This window comes from Octodon degus, unplaced genomic scaffold (genome assembly GCF_000260255.1).
Source record: "Octodon degus isolate 3935 unplaced genomic scaffold, OctDeg1.0 scaffold00114, whole genome shotgun sequence".
Lineage (NCBI taxonomy): Eukaryota > Metazoa > Chordata > Mammalia > Rodentia > Octodontidae > Octodon > Octodon degus.
This window is the reverse complement of record NW_004524690.1, coordinates 1,030,062-1,050,727: the sequence shown is the minus strand read 5'-3', so window position 1 is coordinate 1,050,727 and position 20,666 is coordinate 1,030,062. Positions and strand designations below refer to the sequence as shown.

The window sequence follows — 20,666 nt, the reverse complement described above, 5'->3', positions numbered from 1 at the left end:
ATTTTATTTTTAATTAACTTTTGAAGAAAGAAACATGTAAGAAAACAATTGAATCTTGCACATTTTCATTGCACCTTATCATCTTGCTTTACTTGCCCACTATTTACAAATTTTTCTTTTAAAGAATTTATTTTGAATAAAGACAGCTTCAGTACTTACCTTAGTGTGTTTAGATAGCATTTATTGTTCAAATCTTATTGTACATCATAAATAAGACCTGCAGTATAATTCTGGGTAGGACTGGTACGAAAAAAATATCCTTGCCTTGCTCTTGATCTTAGGAAAAATATCTACAAGAATTTCACTGTGCATAACACTGTATTAAATATGATATAACCATAGTTTTCATAGATGTGCTTTATCAAATTGAGAAATTTTCCCTTCTTTTCATTGATCCCTGGAAGTTTTCATCATGTGTGGATATTGGAGTGCACAAATTGTTCTATTTTGTCAGTTGAAATATTTCTATGACTTTTATTCCTTCCTTTATTTCTTCCTCCTTCATTCCTTCTTTTCTTTGTTCCTTCCTTCCATTTCTCCTTCCTCTCTTCTGTGCTGGAGATTAAACACAGGCAGGGCCTTGCACATACCAGACAAGTTACTAACACTCAGCCACATCCCCCCAATTCCCTGAGTTTTATTCTTTGGACTTTTAATATGGTGATTACATTTATGGGTATTCAAAATATTTGCATATTTTAAAAATCCCACTTTGGGGCAGAAGTTAATCTTTTATACCTTGACAGTTTTCATTGGAAACTATTGTGTTGAAAATTTGGACCTTCATGTTCCTAAAAGACATCTATTTGTAAGTTTTTCCTTTTGCGTGTCTTACCCTGTTTATGATATAAACATGATACTAGCCCTATAGAATAGGTTGAGAAATATTCTTTTTTGGAATTCCTTAAATTTTGCTTAAAGAGACTATCTTGCAGTTCCTTCAACTATAGACTCCCTTGCTTCTTTGCATTATTTAAATTCTTTGCTTTTGATTCCAATTTACAGGATTAGAGTACCCAGTTGGCTAAGTCCTGATCCTTCTTCAAAGTCCCGTCTGCAAATGTTCACAAGAGTTATGAAACCCACTTGTCACCAATGTCCAAACCCCATTTGTGGTAATTCAACTTTTTCCTAAGATCAGAAGTTTAATGAAGATACTGAAGGGACCTGAGTCATGGAGGAACGACACTGTCAAGGAGGTATTTGTAGAACACAGACCCACCTAGTGCTTTATGGTAAATCAATTCATACACACATGATTGCTTGTGACCCCAAAATACTTTTTCCTTTACTACCCATATTTAATTAAGGCAAAATCATTTATAGTTCTCAGTAAAATAGAGTCAGGGCCAGTATTGTTCCTAGTTAGTTTTCATCTCCTCTAAAGAGAGACATCTTCTCCTCAAGACAGTGTCCTAGAGTTGGTCCTCAGAGAAACGCCAACCTTTATGGAAGCTGACGACACTCCCGTGGCTTTCTCACACTCTCCGTGTGCAGCGCTGGCACAGGCTCTCCTTGATATCTCGTTTCTCTCTGCAAAATAAATATCAACATGGTAATTTCATGCCTTCTCATGAGAGATGCAGAATTATGTTTCTAATAAGAAATTGCTATTAAGGAACAAGTCAACAGAACCCTCTAATAACAGAAATAAAATGGTGCATAATGTAGCAGACCTAAAATACCCAAAAATTATTTTATGTGATAGAAAATAGCACGTTTCTCTGGTGAGCTGTGAGAAGAAAAATAAGAGCTTGGGAGAGCTTCCGGGTTTTTTTTTTTTTTCTTCACTGCAGAACTGAGTAGGAAATAGTTCCAATGACCTAGCATGTGACAAGTTCACAGTTATTACTCAAATTAAAGTGAGCTTCTGGAGCTTGTCATGTGTGCAAGCCTGACATTGGTAGAAATGACAGCGTGTCAGTGAAAAAGCTTTTAACACGTTGTCAGTGATAACTAAATGCGAAATGTGAGACTTCCCACTACTCTGCTGAGCGAATTTTTATGGAAAACTGATGGATGGTTATATTAATTTTGAGGGTGAAGAATATAGTATGTCCTTAGTGTATTTTGCTTCAGTGTTCCTTGTGCTGTTTTTCTGCAAAATAACCAAGTTACATGTTCACAGAAATGCGTAATTTTTTTCATAATTTTTATACTATATAATATCACAATATTATACAATACTGGACCAGTTATAAGCCCAATGACAAGAAGAGTAGAAAATAACATTTAGACAAAAGCAAATCCAACATAAAGTGTCTTATGATGAGAGAAATGTAGCTAATATAATCCGTTAAATTTTTTCAGAGGCCAACATTACAGGTACTAGTTTCTCATTCATAGTCAAATCCACAGTTCTCAAGCTGACCCACTGAAGACCATACCATGCCATGATACTCAACGGCTTAAATGGAAGCACTGAATTGTGTCCCTGAGCTGTCAAGTAAGAGAAAGATATTTCTTTGCTGGACTGTAAGAGATCCTACAAAGAGGCCCAATCAGACTCAAAACTGTGGGGATAACTACACTGATATTTTCACCAGACTGAACTATAGTCCTGAATGTAAAGCAATAAAGGACAGAATATGTAAAGAAGAATGTATAATACACATAAATCTCTTTGACTTTAAATCTCAAAGTGATGACATTGGGCAGAACATGATTTGTTTACCAAGCTGCTTTGCTGGCAGTTTGCAAAAATAGCTATCGTTTGTTCTAAATTGATAGAAGTTCTGTCTTTCGTTTAAGAGTATTTCATAAATGCTTTCAGAGCTATTATTCAGACTGGCTAAACACCCTCTTTTTCTGGAGATATGAATTAAATAAGGAACAAAGCTGATAGAAGGCATAAATGCATCTCCATCCCATTGACTGGTGAATGGGAGAGGACAGAGATTTCAATTCTATCAAAGTTAATGGAATGTTGTTTTCACGTCAACACATAGGATTTCATATTCTTCTTAATATACAATGCCATATCCGTCTACTTTCAGTGCTCATGTTACCACAGGGTGTTGTATTATGATTTGTCCTTTCAAGTCAGTCTATTCCTTAATCATTTTTGTAGGCCTTCTGGCTCTCATAGGGACTTACTGATAGAATTACATCACTTATTTGCACTTAAATCCTACTATGTAAAAGCAGACATTGGGATTTCAGTTATCATAAGATCTACATTTATCTCCTTTCTGGTTTTACCTTCTTATTTCACAGAAAGAAGCTAACCTATTATCTGGTTTTATATGGCAGTTAGGTTTCTAATGCCTTTGCAGTTCAGTGTGCAACAACCTCAGGAGGTTCTTTTCCATTTCCTAACTATGGCACTGGGAGGTTGATTTGTCAAGAATTCAAAAGGTGCCACAGTTTTTGAGCACCTGAGCCATAATTTAAGTACTGCAGCCTGGGTCTGGTGTTGTGTTCCTAAGGATCCCATTATTCCGTTGAGAGTATAGGTGAGCTCAAATGGGGTTGACAAAACTGGCCTTTCTCAAAAGCTTCTGGCAATTTCACTACATTAACATTTTACTGTTTCCTAATTCCTAGAGATTTTTACTGAGATCACTTTACTGATAATCAAATAGAGTATTCCCAGCTTCTTTTCACAAATTTATAATGTCTCTTTTTGATAGCATTCAGGCCCAGGTTATTTACCACACAACAAGCTAAAGCAAATAGCGAGTAGGAGAGTGTATGGCGGTGCAATTTGGGTGGGTAATTTTCTTAGAATTCGGGAGGAAGCTGCACACAGGACTGAATTCATTATTTGATACTGAGCAGAGTGCGAGGGGTGAGATGTGATAATTAGATGAGAAGGGTGAGGGTTGTCCTGGCAGAAGGATAGCATCGATGTAATTAAGCAATATGAACATAGGTGACTTAGAATGAGGAAAAAGAGCAACAATAATAACACAAGAAAACAGACTGGAGCACAGAGAGTAGGAGCTGACTCAGGCAAGACAGTTGATGGGCTCATTGCACATAGTCTGAAATGCTGTGCTAAGTTGAAAATTGCATTTTCTGTGGAGTAACATGGACATTTTATACCTGGGAATTACAGGACCAGATATGGATTTTAGAAAGCTTAGTTAACTGCACAGCTTGGAGTCTTAAGGTCCAGTGATGAGAATGGCCATTAAGATTTGCAAAAGAAAGGACTCTAACTATGCTATTGGAGATGACACTAAGAGTCAAAGATGTCAAGAGTCAAGAGTCTAGAAGAACCAAAAGAAAAAAGACTGGAGAAGAAAGAGGGGGGAGGTAGGGCCATGGGGAGGAGGAGGAGGTAGATGAATGGATGTTTGCAATTTAGAGATTAAAATGCTGTAATACACACATATACACATTGGGGGGGAAGAGAGAGAGAGAGAGACAGAGAGAGAGAGACAGAGACAGATAGAGACAGACAGAGAGAGAGACAGAGACAGAGACAGAGACAGAGACAGAGAGACAGACAGAGACAGAGATAAAAACAAGGATCATTGACATCATTTTGAGAATGCATTTGGAAAAATGTCTAAATTACCATAGATTTAAAAATAGAGATTAAAAGAAATCAAAAATGCTGCAGAAATACTCTGTAAAGAAGGAACAGAGTACAATTTCCCAAAACACAGATAGATTCATAAATAGAAGATATAAAGAGACTAGAGGATAGGTTTGATAGATAAGATCTTATAACTGAAGATTTATCAACGAAAATGACATGGCAGAGAAAAATATGTTTTATGCTAAGGAATATTAGTACATTAATGAGAAAATATAATCTAAAAATAAGTAAAATAAAGCTCAATAAAGTAGGATAATTATTATTTTGTTTTACATATAGGAAAATCAAGGCTCTGCAAAGTATAGCTGATAGAGATGTGGTTCTCAAGCTCCAATCTCTTTCTTGTATTCATCATATAGAACTTGAGAGGGCTTTCCTTCATGCCACTCTGTGATATAACCAAATACTTACTGATACAATGAGAGAAGAGTTATTTGTTGTCCTATAATATAAACTAGACTTCATAAGACATGAACATAAAGCAATTTTATTTTCTTGCCTATCCCTTGAAACTAGCTATGTAATATTGCATAATTATATAAATGACCATCTAAAGCCAGCAAGAAAATTCAGAACTTTCTGTTCATTAGAAGTCTCTTCAAAGAATTATTTCAAATGGTCAATAAGCACAGGAAAAAAATGTTTAGTGTCTTCGGCTGTTAGAGAAATGTAAGTAAAACAGCACAGGTTTCATTTTACTGCAGAAAGAATGGTTATTATCAAGAACTAAAAGAACAACAAATGCTGGCAGGACTACAGGGTGGAGAGAGGAATCCTTCTACATATCTGGTAGGAATATAAAGAGTACAACCACTACGGAACGCAGTGTGGAGATTGCTCAAAAAAGTAAAAGTACAAGTTCTATTTGGCTTGGTTATTTCCCTTCCAGATATCTTCCTGAGAGAGTTAAAAGACATCTCATCACATACACATATTTATAGCAGCACAAATCATAACATTTAAATCTTGAAAGTGGCCTACATAGCCAGCAACAGATGCATGGATTAAAAAAGAAGAAGAAGCTACTGCATTCATGCACAACAGTACTACTCTACCATAAAGAAGAATCCATTTGAGTCACTTTTAGGAAGAAGGATGGACCTTGAGACTATAAAGCTAAGGATAATAAATCAGACACAAAGATTAAATACTGAATGATTTCTCTAGAGAAACGAGGGTGTAAGTAACTTGAAGAACAAAATAAAATATGCTGATGGAAAACAGGAAGAAAGACCTTTTCCAAATGGGAAGGGGATCTAGAGATGGAGGAAAAGGGAAGGATGGAGAGGAGAAAGAATGTAAAGAAAGTTAAAAAAAATTAAAATGTGTTATATACATCTACTAACTCCCCACAATATAGTCATTATATATAGAAAACATACACTAATATAATTCTCTTAAAAATAGTAAAAGTACTTCAGTCCTCCTGTAGACTTACCTTTGGGAGAAGGCCGTGGTGTACAGTTTGTCTCCTACATCTTTTGTTTCTGGATCTTTCAGAATGGGTAAATGAGAGTAGCACACCGAGGTTGAGGATGTCAACGTTTCTAAGAGACTTAGGGGCTGTAACTGGGGGCTATCCCTGCATCTTCTGCCTCATTCCACAGAAACTCTTCCATGGATTTCTTAGAAATCTCTGTTTCTATACGGGCCTTTGGTAATGTCTCCTTTCAGCTACATTTTGGCAGCTTTCAGCAGCACAATCACTGCGAGCTTCTGCACCTGGAAATCTGCCCATGTGCTTATTTTGAAGTACTTTTCTTCCACCTGGCAGAGAGCCTTCTCGGGTGGGATCATGTCAAGACATCTTTGCCCTCCATTAGCTCACTGATAAAGTTCACACCGGCTCCTGATAGGCACTCTTCATCACCAACAGACACACCAGCTAGGAAATTAGCTGCCTGTTGCCGTGTGCTCCAAGTCAGGGCCATGTCAAGCCATGAGGTGTTCTCATGACGTCTGCGAGCACCTTGAGACACCACTCTCCACATCGCCAAATGGAGCAGGGGCCTGTGTTCAGCAGCTTTCATGAAGATCTCACCCATGTCAGTTACCTTTCTCTTCATATTTCTCAAAGAAAGTTCTTACTTCACAACCCCACAAACAGATTCTGCCTTAGTTTTCTGCTGTTTTTATGTATTGTCCTAAAACAAATTGTAAGCACCTATGGTTTCTATCTTTAGGAAACAAAGAATGTCATAAAAAAACAGCCAATACACACAGCTGGGTTTCTCCAGTTTTACTATGCAGTACGCTAATACTGTATGTCATACTAAGTAAACAAAAACAAAGTAAGCATTCAGTTTATTCAAAGATATAATCCTGCAGCCAATTACAGCAGAAGTTCTCATTCTGTAGACTTTACCAGTGTGCCCCCTCTCTCTTATTTTCTCTTCTCACCTTGTTCTGACTTCCACTAATACCACTTTCCTTTTTATGACATTTTCAGCTATCAATCCTCCTTCCCCCAAAAAATAGCAGCTGCAAAGAGTTTACAGTTATTTTCATTGCAGTCCAGGCTATTTGTCCAGATCATTACAGTAAATTTGTTTCAAAACTGGTTACTTCAGGTGAGTTAGGGAAGATCCAAACAGAAACCTTTCAACCATCTCTATCAACACCTTTTTATAGAAATAATAATAATGTAATGTTCACAAATAATAATCACAGTTAAAAACAAAAAATAAATTAAAACATTAAATATTAGCCTCAGAATGTACACTTGCTAATGAAATGATTTCTTTTTGAATTATGCATCAGAGAGAAATATAAGATAAGATATTATTATCACTACCACTCATATTCTATACTTTGATGTAGGTACATAGTTTTTTAATTATAAAAAATAAAATATGTTGCAAAACTCCTCTATGCCCAACCCTTGATTTTTGACTTTCTGTTGCATTAGATGTCTCTTCTGTTGCTACAACACAAGACCTGATACCCCCCTCCTGTTCCTGAGAGGCTTCTCATATCAACCTCCTCTCTTCTTACCCATGTTTTCTCCTACTTTCCCAATCACACCACTCATCTGAAATGGATACCATCTGTGAACAGCACTTATCAAGTACTTAATAATGTTTATTGAAAAAAGTGAATGAATGAATAAAGTTGCATTATAGTTACATTGCTCAGATGCTATATGACAATTGAAGTACTCATGATAAGCACCATGCTAATCTATGGACTATCTTTTCCCTTTGTCTTCTTTAAGAAAGATACCTCCAGTAATCTACTGTCCCTTCCCTCCTTAATATTTCCAAAATTCTGTTTGATAATCTGGCAGTGATGGACTGTAACTTTCTTTGTTCTCTAAACTATGGTCTTCCAAAAGACAGTACAAATCCCTCTTTGCACGACCTCCTATTTTCAGCTCCCACAGTGACTTTGTTCACTATGAGTCAATGAAAACATTCACACCAAAACCACCAATGGCATCCCAGTTCCTAATTCAGCAATCTATTTTTAGAATTATACAACATTCTTTGAACTCATGGCACTGTTCACCATTCTTTGCTTCCCTTTGTCTAGAAACTATCCTGATACCTATATTACATCCTATACATTATATGTTTTTATTGTAAAAACCTTTCAGATTTTATTTATTCTTTCCATTCTGACACTGGTGAGACAATAAAGATGTTTGCACTTGCGGATCTGATTTATTTCATTTATGAGTATGGTCTCTAGTTGCATCCATTTACCTAAAAAAGCCTCAAATTTATTCTTTGTTGTAGCTAAGTAATACTCTATTGTACAAAAATAGTGCATCTTTTTTTATCCATTCCTTATTTGATAGGCATTTGGGTTGTTTTCAAGGTATACCTGTGACTATTTGTGCTCTTTTTATGTCCCGTGTGCATTTCTTGTGTGCTGATTCTCCTAGAGCCAGGACTTTCCCATGTTGGACCAGATACTGTCACTCAGAGATACTTTCCCATAGCTTCAATCATACGAAAGTTCTAACAATGGTTTTACTTTCATGTATTTCATAGACTAAGTCAAAAATTGTAATTGTCTACTGGAACAACAAATTTTGTTATTTTACAGCTCCAACTTAATGGAAAGAAATATTTATTATCTTCTCTCAGATTCCTGTACTGCTCTTGGTACATGGAAGACATTTAAAGAGGATGTTGAGTGAATAAGAAATCTTACTTGCATCTCATGTTTCCAATTTAATGAGTTATGAGTACAAGAATATCAACATTGTTCCCAGTTGATCATCATTACCTGCTGTCTAGTTTAAACATTGTTATTTCCTATCTCCACTACTACTGAGTCTTCATTAACAATATGTACAATAAACTCAATGTTTGCATGCACAAAAAATTCAAGTGCTGAACTTCTAATCCCAATATGCTAACTGCTGGAAGTGTTATCAGACAGATAATCAGGAGATAATTAGGCCATGAGGGTGGAGTCCTTATGCATGAGATTTGTGCTCTTTTAAGTAGGAACCAGAGAGCTAGGTCAATCTTTTTCCATTATGTGAGGCCACAGGAAGATACCAGTTTGCAACGCGGAAGCCATGCCAGAACCCTGATCACAGATGTCTATCATCTAGAACTCTGAGAAATACACTCTGATAAGCCACCCAAGTGATACTACATTGTTTAACAGTCTGAACTAAATACAGTATCTCTCTTAGCTACTGAAGTTGTTACCAGTGGTTTCTTTGACTAGACTCTGATTGCAAACAACTCTAGGGTATTTTTTAACAAGAAAAATGTCAAGCATATTACTTCCCAAGTTAAAAACCTCTGATAACCACAGAATAAAGCCCAAAATCCCCAGGATGTTTTATACCATCTCTCACCACTTCCCTTGATGCTTCTGCTACACTGAACTGCTAAGTACATGTACCAAGTTCCTGTAACCTTTAAGTATTTTCATAAGCTTAGAAGCTTCTTTTTCCTTGTAATTCATGGGAGTGAAGGGTTCCTTAGTTATGTTTCAGAATCAATTCAGGGCTAAAACTTTTTCAAGTGTGTCCTGATCCACATGTGTATTTGGCATTCTCTCTTTAGTGAGGCTCCATCTCAATAAAATTTATCAGGTCATATTTGTCATCTTCCTATGTGTCTCTTCCAATACACTACAGTGAACCCTTTTACCACAGAGACCATCTGTCTCCCCTAGCCACAAAGACTGAACAGTCGAGAGACAAAAAAACAAAACAAAACAAAAAAAAAAAAAACGATTACTTAAATTCATTGACAGTGCATGAATCTGTTTAACAAGCATTCTAAGTGCCTACTTTCAGTTAGCTATTGTACTAGAATATTGGAAAAATAAGACACTCCACTACCTCAAGTACATTTGTTAAACTATAAAGAAAGACTGTCTTCCCTTTTTTCAATTACAAGAAGTAAGTTGGTTAATGAGACTAAGATTCTTGGGGAGATGGCTAGGAACATGGAAAGGATGTGGTTAAAGGGGATTTTTTTTCCCCACTGAAGACTACCAACCAATAAAAGGCAGGTGCTGTGAAACCCAGATACTAGATTTGTTCCAACTTGAGATATCTATTTTCCACATATGCTTAAAATCTCTTGGTGGTATCTATTTTTCTTTCTTGATGGGGCATTCCCTGTATCTTCTCTCCTCCACTTCTCCCCCACACCTAACTCTAAGTTTCAGACAGTTTCAGTAGGAAAACAAGACTGGGCAAGGAAAAGAGGAGCTTTGGATATGGGTGGTAGAGAAACGCTTTCTAGATTATAGTGAACGAATAACTTAGCACAGTAGATCTTGTGTCAATCAGTGAAATTTTATCCCTAGAAACATATGCACCACAATGCAATTCATAGGCTTGGTGTTGTGTTTGCACAGGAATAGCAACTAGGACACAAAAAATGAGGCACAAAGACTCCTGAGTACTTTCATGTTCCCCATTCCAAGTGACAGCCAGAAAAAAAAAAATCTTTATTTTAGTTTTGTATTGACATTCCAGGAAAATATTAGAGAAACTTAAGGTAAAATAAATTTATATAAAGTTTTCTATGTACAAATTTGTAGTCAATGAAAGGAAAGAATATTGTAGTTAAAGGGGACCTAGATTAAATTCTGCACACTGCTGACTAATCATGCTCCTCTTCAGGGGTACATGTTTAAAGCTGTAATTAGGAGGCAACTGAATTACTGGGTTGTAAAGGCTTTTAAAAAGGACAATCACTTTTGGTTATACCTAGTAATGAAATCGCAGTCATGATGTAACTCTGTTTCAACTTTGGAAGATTGTCAAAGTGTTTTCCACAGTGGCTACTTCATTGCATGTCAGCAGTCATGCCTGTCATATGGTAGTAGAGAAAATTCACAGCACACTCTCTTTCTGAGTCCACATATCCATTTTGGTAAATCCAGGCCTTCCTTCTGTAGTGGGTAGAAGTGCAGATCTCTTCCCAGGCAGGACACTTTTGTGTTTCCTGGCAGAGATAACTCAGGCTACTCCTTTTCTAAGCACCAGAGTCATATAACAGACCTATGTCACTCTAACTCTAGGAAATATATGTGATGCTTTCTAGCATATGTAACATAGATCAGTCCTTTCAATGCCTATCCTCATGAGGTCGTTTTCTCATTGTCTTCAGGGTCTACAGAGATTTGAGAATTTCTTCTCTTTCTTTATTTGAGTATATAGATGTAGAATAGAAAACCATGAACTAAAGCATAGAAGAGGCTCTTCCACAAGGGAAAATCTACAACCTATATTTTAATTCTATTACTTTTCTTATCATTTGTCTTCTCTAGTGTGTATCATGAGGATTACCAGGAAATGGGAGTCTTGGTGTGTTCATTATGTTTTTAAGTGTTGAAGTATCTAACTATAAATGGGCTTTTATATTTTTGCTGAAACAGTGAATTTGGACATATCCCTGATCTTGCATGTTCTTGTGCAAGAGATAACAAATTTGGCCTTGAGTGTGTAGCCAATAAACTTATGATGCCCTTTTATGTGAGAGACATCACCCTGGCCAGGTTACTACTAAGACAGATTCTTTTTTAAAAAAAATTGTACTGATACACTTTTGATATACATAACGATCACATTCATCATAATTTGTGCCTATACATGATATACTTTGATTTTTTTTCTATTTCCCTCCTTGCCCTTCAATCTTTCTTATCCTCTTTATAACCAAAAGGTATGTTCACATAAAAACTTATCCTCAAACGTTTGTAGTGTCATTGTTCACAATAGCTAAAACTGAAAAGCAAACATCCATTATTTGATGAATGAATAGAGGGAATGTTTATAGAATATTATTTGGCCATAAAAAGGAATGATGGACTCACAAATGCTGCAACATTGATGAACTTTAAAAACAATTGTACTACATGAAGGAAGCCCATCACAAGTGATGATATGTTGCATAATTCCGTGTATAGGTAGTAACTGTGTGGTAGGGTGAATGCAGAACAGAATGACTGTTAAGAGGAATGGGGTATCATTACTGGGGTGATACAAATGTTTTGAAATGACACAGTGGTAATTGTTGCAAGACATTGCAATAAAACTAAAAACCATTGAATTGTTCACTTTGCTTTTCTGAATGTTTAAATATATGTGTATTTTAAACTTTAACCCAGGGCCAGGGTGATATCTCAGTAGAATAAGTGCCTGCCTGGCAAGCACAGGGTTCTGAGTTCAATCCCTGGTACTTAAAATAAGTAAATAAATAAATAAATAAATAAAATTAAAAAAAAATTTTTTTTTAAAACAAGGACAATCTCGGTTTGGCCAAATAGCTCAGCAGATTAAAGGGCCTGCAAGCAGGCGCAGACAGAGACCAGGGGTTTGACCCTTGGGCCTGCCCTGCCAGCCCTGCCCCCAGGGCATGCTGAGAGGGCAATTGAGACTGGGTGTGGTGGGAGGCTATAAACAGTCTGGTCACTACAAGTCTGATCTAGTAGTGAGACCCTGAACACCCTGTAGACCCTTCCCTAAAATACAAAAAAACAAAAACAACAAACAAACAAACAAAAAACCCTGTAACGACTGATGAAACGTTCATGTTTGTGTTTGAATACGTACATACATGTTCTTGTCTTTTGGAGTGTTCTCCTGTGCTTTCCATAATGTTCTAAAGTTTAAGACGATTAACTCTAAAAGTGTGTATCTTCCTAGAGAAGTAAATTATCTGGGTTGAGTTCCTTGTTTTTCCCACAAGCAAGTAGAATTATTGTCCCTTTCTGTCTTCAACACTTGTAGAGTGACAAGACTGAATTTTGCAAACATTTTCCCCTCAATCCACTCTTTTCTCACCCACTGATGAGCCCAGCATTCGAAAGAGAACCCACTGGGTTACAGTTTTCACTTTTCCCCTTAGACCATCTGTGACTTTAGTTAAGAGATTTAGTCCTCAAGTTCTCAATTTGCAAAGTTGCGCTAGATAACCAGCTGAGACACGGTAAATCTGCTTGCTCTTATTTTTAGACTGTACTTTCCTAAATGAAATAAATGAGAGCAATATTAGTTACATCCACAGCACTACTAAAGTACTCATAGAGCTTCAATAATAAGGATAACAATAACAATAAAATTTTATAGCTCCTTCTCTCAAAGGAAATTAGAACACTTTACCAACATTATTGTCTCATTAATCCTCATGTCTCTGAAAAATAGTGCAGGGTGTGGGCGGAAGGATATGAACGAAAGGGAATGAAAAAGACTTGTTTTCCATTTACCTGCCAGGAAATCGTTTAGGTAATGAGTGAACAAGACCGTGTGCGTAAAGTACTATTTTGCATGTTAAGCGCTCGACACGTAATTCTCTCTTTCTCTGTGTCTTAACAGCCATTACTTCTCTGATTTTCTCTCCCATACCCTGTTCCTGCAACCCATCCTCTCTTCCTTCTAGAATACTACAAACTGAGAAATTTTATCAGACTTGGGTTTTATTTTCAGAATTGAAGAGGGTTTCAAAACATATTCTGATTCTTTCTGTGAGAATAATTCATAAAACTTTATAATTATTTTTTAATGATATGGCTAGTTCCTACCTTCAGCAAAGTCTTCAGGAGTAAGGCAACCTTTATCTCTAAGCATCACTTTCCTTAGGTTTCAAAGAGTCTTAATTTGAAACATCATAATGTCTATACTTTTCACTCAGGAGTGGAGAAAAAAATACATAGATAAGACAAAAAATTAATACAAGATGAGACTTACAGTTCTAAAAATATAGGCTATAAGCTGCATCTCTGATCCTCTGAATCTGAAGTCCTTTTGTTACTTAAAAGCCTTTCTGAGTATGTTAGGGAAACATGTAAGCACCCTGGGACTCCAAGGGAAAGGCAGCATGCATTTGCCCATGATGTTCAGTGAAAAGCAAGAAGCCATATGATGCCAGCAGATGGGATCCATCCTGTGGTAGTAGTTGCAGGAGGAATGAATACAAGGGCTTCAGAAAAGCCTATGTCAGGTCATTAAGATTCATTTTGCATAGCCCAGCCACCTGAGTGGATATTTTCTTTCCTGATCAATTTTATAACTGGACGTAGGGTTCATTATTATAGAAGGTAGTGTAACATTTCAGATGCATGTAGACTGGAAAGCATTTCAAAATGGAACCACCATGAGGCTATGCTCAGGATTTTCCCAGAGCAAAATGTACTCAGTGTCAGTCAGTGTTTCTTCACACATACACACAGATGGCTATATTTACCCACAAGTATTTAGGCCTATGGGATGCTGAACTTGTGCATTTTATACAGAGAAATCATGGTGGTTACTCTGAATCTTAATAGAATTATGAGATATAGCCGCTGGCTTGAACACCACTTTCATTTTCTATAAGAATTGAGCAAATACATACAAAATGAACTTACAAGAAGCAGCTCCTCTTCTGAATGAATGGGAATGTATTGAAGAACCCTTTAGAAAAGCACTAGATTTAGCAGTGGAAATAGTGTAGAAGGTGGCATTTTAAGGTACAAATTTGCATCGCTTGGCTCAAATAATTACAAAAGAAGACAATAATAATGTGGCATTACAAAATTGTAGGGTTATTTTTTAAAGAGAGTACAAATTAGAATTAAAAGATTGCAAGTTTTAAAGGTGAAGGAGAAAAAGAAAAATCTGGCTACATTTTTAAAGGCCATATAGCACCGTAGAACAGTGTGAAATTAAGCAAAAAGAAATGCTGGACTACTTCCTGGGACATTTTCTCAACAGGGAGATGTATTACCAAGGAGTAGCGTCTCCTCAGGGCTGCTGTAAATGCTCCGCTGCTCATGTCATTTCATATGAAATACAGAAAGCTGCAGCAGGTGGTAGACAAGGTCACCTGGCAGGTCTCCTGCCTCAAATTTCTGTGATTTCAAGGTTCTGTGCTATTACCCAGCAAGGAGCACGACTTTTGAATGATTTCTTTTGTAAAGTGACCCTATGCATATTTCTCTTAGGTTCTACCTTTGCAAAATTCTTTTTTCCCCCAACTTATACTGTAAGATTCAGATTTGTCATCAAATTAGTGACTGATTTGGCATTGCAGGTCCAAGAAGTTGCAAAAGGAGTTAAGCAGAACTGTTTGCCTACTAGGACAGAAATGTGAAGCAGATGCAACTAGAGGAAAAGTGAAAAGATCACAATTGTGCACCAGCGAGTTTCTCTGCCTCTAAGTGGAATTTTGACTTGGACAACACACACCTGTTAGAAAGACTGCACTGAGTGCAGAAAACACTGCACATTAAACTTCCATTGACAAGACAAAGGAAAAACAAATGAATATACTGATTTAACACTGGCTTATTGAGGTTCTCAAATTGCAATTTAATTCTCTAAGGAGCCACAGGACAGCAAAGATCTTTGGGTGACAATGAGCTAAAAACTGGCTAAAAAGCCTTCTAATGACAAAGGTAGAGTGGAATACATGTGTGCCATTCCCATGATGCATGAAAAGCTATATCTTTTAGCCCAGGTCAACTTGAATTCACAGGGTGAAAAACCTTCAGGAAGCAACCATTGTTTGGTTTCCATTCTAAAAACAAGATTATGTCAGAATGGTTCATTCTCTTTTGTGAATGGAACATATTGTGAATAGGGTGTACGGTAAAAGAGACTGTGGAATACTGGAGGCTTCAGTACCTTTCAGCAGGATGCATAGTTGATTGTGCACTGTCAGAGAAAGGGATATTCTTCTGGATTTAATGCTTTGAACTAGACAAGAACAGCATTAGTCACCTACTGAGATATAATCTACCACAGAAGTATTGGGCCGTAAGGCTGATAAAAACAATTTGTGACAAATTCCTTGGTTCTGGGATGCACAAATAAAAGAAAATACAGTAACTCCTCTTCTCATCTACTCCTGAATCCTGTTCTTTTATTTTTCTTTTTACTTCACTCTCACACACTATTTCAGAAACATCAAGCATCTTGGAAACCTAGATACAGCAAAGCAGTCAGAGTTAACAAGCACAAATGCGAACAACGGTTGTTGGGCATAATTAGGCACACAGAACCCTTTGTTTTCCTTGGGGCCTGGATACAATAAGAAACACTAGACCCCTGCAAAGAATGGGAGGGCCATTTTCTGCATGTGTCAGGCTTCGGTGCTCTGCTACTTGTATTTATTATGCGTGTGCTATAACAGACCAACCACAGTGTCACATCCTCTGCTTCCTTAAATTTTGCCTCTGAGTGTATTTTTCAGAGCTCTTTTCCTGGTACTAGCTGTACAGCTATGTGTAGCATTTACTGTGTACTTCTGTAATTTATTAAAACCTTTTCTTTTTCTCACAAAAAACAAGTGTTTTTGAAATTTTACTCTGACTTAGTAATTTAAGTTTTATTCAGAGAAAAAATAAATGAATAAATTTATCAGCAAATATATCCCTGTTTATCATTATTTGAAGTCAAGGGAAATTAAATTATATGAGTGAAAAACAGTTAAAACTTTATCTTTTTTAATGTATTTAGTACAGGGTCAACAGGGTCTCACTAAGTAGCATGGACTCCTGGTGATCCTCCTGTTTTCAGCCTCCCAAGAGCTGGGATTTCAAGTGTGTGCCACCATGCCCAGTCTCAGTCACCATCTCAGTGTGCTGCCAGGGTGGGACCAGCATGGATTGTGGTGTTGGTGATCGAACCCTGGTCCCTGTGCTCTGCCTAAGCAGGTGCTTTAGTCCTCTGAGCTATCTGGCCGACACTGAAATTTTGTTTTTGAAATAATCTTGAAGAATTTTCACAAAGTTGTCAAGCCAATATTCTGAGACTTTTTAAACATACAAATCCTAAGGCCCTACAAAATAGCCTATTTTTTATAGACACAGGGTAAATAGTTGATGTATATGGGTTTAATACTTTCTTTGGAAAAGTCCACGCATTGAGATTATTACTACCATATGAATCCTTTCATATAAAGATCAATTCCAATTAAAATCAGATACAAAGCATATCCAAAGTCTTAGTTAATAGAAAACAAATGAAGTAAGAGAATAAATAATGAAAGAAGATACAAATTGTTCTTAAACAGTATTTATAAAATTCTTATGTAAATCTACAAGTTTATTTGAGCTAATTAGGAAGTTTAACAAAGTCAGTTATGAAAAGATCAACATACAATCATTAATGTCATTATAAATCAGTAATAAATGCTTAGAAAATACAAATGACCAGGGATTAAGTTTACAATAACCACAAAGTATAAATCAACCCCTAATATGTTGACTTGCCTTGTCTACAACATAGAGAGGCTATTCCATCTTCCTTGTTAGAAAACACCTGAAGGTGTTCAGATTTCTATCTGTACATCAGAGGACAATTTTTCCAGCCAAAGAGTAAATCCTGAAAACAGTAAGTCAATCTTTGATTTTTCCCATTCCCTTTGTCTATTATTGATTTTATGGTTGCCAATGAGATAAAAAAGTAATCATGTTCCTTAGTCCTATTTGCTCTTAAAACATTACACCAGCTGCTTTCTCTCTAGATTTTCCTGTGTCTGTATGTAATTACTGTGGGGTGGTCACTAAATGGGAAGAAAGGGTACAACAGGAATATTGAGCATAACCAAGAAGAAAGATGGAAGGAACTCAGATCTGTAATGATTACTAAGGGTATTAAGTTGGCAAAATCCTTACCCCACTGCTCTGGAATCCTTATGGTATAGAATATTATGCATTATACATATTTAAGTCATTTTCATGAGTATTTCAGTTACCTGGTATTGTTATAGCAAATATATCCAAGTAAAAATCTCATGGATATTATTTTTAGTATATCTAACTAATCAACAATTTTAACTCAAAAGAAAAGAAATGACTTTTATAAATTATTAAGAAATTTGAGCTACCCACTGGAAAAATCAGACAATGATATGAATAGAAAGTTTATTAAAAAACCAATAGAATAGTCATAAAAAGAATAAAAAAGAGCAAACAACTTACTAGAAATCAAAAAATACAAAGTAAAAATCATTTTGTATGTTTTAGAGTAGCAGAAGAAGGTGATATCTTACAATATTAAAATCACATTAGTGGTGGTTTAAATAATTATGAATTCTCATAGAGATTATGGGTGAATGAACTGACACAGCCCATATAAGAACAATTTGACTACACTTGGCCAAAGGTATCCATATTCTCAATCTAGTTATTTATTTACATTCTAGATATAGTTCCTAAAGATATTGCAGTACATAAACACAGAAATACATATCCAATAATATATGTGGTAATTTTATGATTAAAAAGATTGTATAAAATATCATAAAGAGAAGAGATTATTATTAATCATTCAATGGCATGATATATTATAATTGAAACTAATGAAATAAATAAATATATATATATAGCATAAATTTTACATGATACAATATTAAGGGATAAAATGAAATATGGGATATCTAGTACAATATTTATGCTGTTTTAAAATATGCAACATATACATTATTTTTATGAAAATGTTAAGTACTAAAAAGGCATTTTCTATGGATTATTCCAACTTTTAAAATTCTCTTGAAATCTTCAACTTTGAGCTCTCTTTAAATTGAACTTTCTGAAGGTTAATATTATTAAAATGAAACACTTGGTTTCCTGAAGAATTCCCCCAAAATTTTAAATTGGAAAACTATTTCTTTCTCAGGATTTCTAAGAATTACTTACCATTAATGACAAATCCACTCATCCAAGTGCTCAGATGAAAATCTTTGGAAATCACTGCAATGCTTCCTTATCTGCCACACATTGCATCCAATCAATCAGTCAATGTTTCATTCTAATAAAAAAAATATAACATGTGTGAAGTTGTGCACACATTTTGCAACCACCCTGGTTGTGATTACCTCTCCCTACCTGGCCCACTATAGTAGTTTTCTTACCCATCTGCCTGCCTTTTAGGCACTGTTCTCTAAGCAACAGGAAGACTAGTTTCTTTCCAGAAATTAGTTTGATCATGTTACTCTCCTGCTCAAAGCATTCACTGGCTTCCTAAGTCTCTCAGAATATTACATCTCTGTTCTCTTTGGTGCTACTTTGACAATCTAAGACTGCTTCCCTTTTCATACATGTTTTACATTTCTCCATTGGACTTCTCATTCCTGACATATCATGTTATTTATATCGATAATTGATTTGGCTTAGTTTGGTTTGGTTTGGCCTAGTTTGTTTGCCTTTATTTGGCTTGGCTTAGTTTACTCTCCCCATTAGAATGTAATCTGCTGGGAGTGGATCCACTGTTTTGTTGTATCTTTTACAGGTCAGCAACTGGCATATAGTAGGAGCTCAAACAAATGTTGAGTGGTTGAATTTACTGAGTCTGTATTCTGTTAAGACTAAAACAACTATGACAAAATTTTAAATTTGACAATTTACATGTTGTTATGGATGTTTGGTATATTTTCTGGATTAGTCAGCTTTATCATTGTGGACACAATACCGGACACTCACAACTTAGAGGAGAAAAAGGTTAATTTAGTTCACGGTTTGGGAGGACTCAATTGTAGGTCTCTGGCCCCTGGGACAGAACGTCATGGTCAGCAAACCTGCTTACGTTGCAGCACAGCCAGGAAGATCACCTGAGAGGAAGTGGGTAAGGACTAGACATAGCGCCCATGGCCACACCTCTGTGACCCACCCATACAATCTCAGGGGCATGTTCTACTAATCTGCTAGTTATATGTTAAAATCCAGTGAATCTGATATAGCAGGATTAAAGTTCACAATGTTATAACAATGAAAGCCTGTTTTTCAAAAAAATATCTACACTAAAAAATAGGTTTGGACTGGGAAGAGCAAGCTAACTTCCTTAGTTCCACCTGACAACAATGACAAAGTAAGTTTCTATTAGGTAACACTTAGGAATGAGTACCAGATACTTATTTTATGTTAGCTGATGTCATTGCAAACAATATGCTTTGTATAGGTTTGCATACTAAAACTAACTAATTTAATAAATTAAAATATCCAAAAATTGTTCTTAAAAGCTTCTTGTCTTTATGATATTCTGAGTTAGACATGTAACATAATTGACATTTATTTTTATCAACAATGGAATCTAACTAAATGACTATTGAAAAAATTTTAAGCTCTCTTTATGCTTCTGTGTGTCATGTACATATACAAAGATGGTCTCCATACAATAATTTTTTTCTTTTTATGTTCAACACAATTTGTTAAGTCTCTGGTGTTTAGCAGATATTCTAGGAATAAGTTATAATAATAACAACACGATTTATGCCCATAGTACACTTATTATAACAAGAATAAACATGTATATATTGCATTTTGTATATAACATTTTGTATACAAAGTTTGCATTCATCAATTCAATTTCAAATCAATCCCACAAAGAAATATGATAGATATACATTAAAAGTCACTGAAAGATAAATTACCTTGTCTAGGCCAGCAGCAAGAGAATGCCACCTTTGTAGTAGTGAGGACAGATTCAAATTTTGAAAAGTGTATACCTGTTAAATCTCAACTTTTATTTATTTATTTTTTTTAATTTTTATTTATTTGAGAGAGAGAGAGAGAGAGAGAGAGAGAGAGAGAGAGAGAGAGTGTGTGTGTGTGTGTGGTGTGTGTGTGTGGCCAGCTCAGCCCACCAGGGGGCGGGGCTGGCTGGCATGTGGTGCTGGGGGATTGAACCGCGGTCCCTGATGCTTTGCCAAGC

The 20,666-nt window shown here is 36.0% G+C and overlaps 1 long non-coding RNA gene across 1 annotated transcript in view; it reads right to left on the bottom strand.

Annotated features, from left to right (window-relative positions):
• Positions 1 to 952: 952 nt before the first annotated feature.
• Positions 953 to 20,666, bottom strand: part of LOC111812149 — a 101,248-nt gene continuing 81,534 nt past the window's right edge. Inside the window, exons 3-4 of the long non-coding RNA XR_002817730.1 lie at positions 18,656 to 18,767; positions 953 to 1,533 (exon numbers count right to left, since the gene is read on the bottom strand). This is a non-coding gene — a long non-coding RNA (uncharacterized LOC111812149). The remainder of the gene's footprint in view (positions 1,534 to 18,655; positions 18,768 to 20,666) is intronic.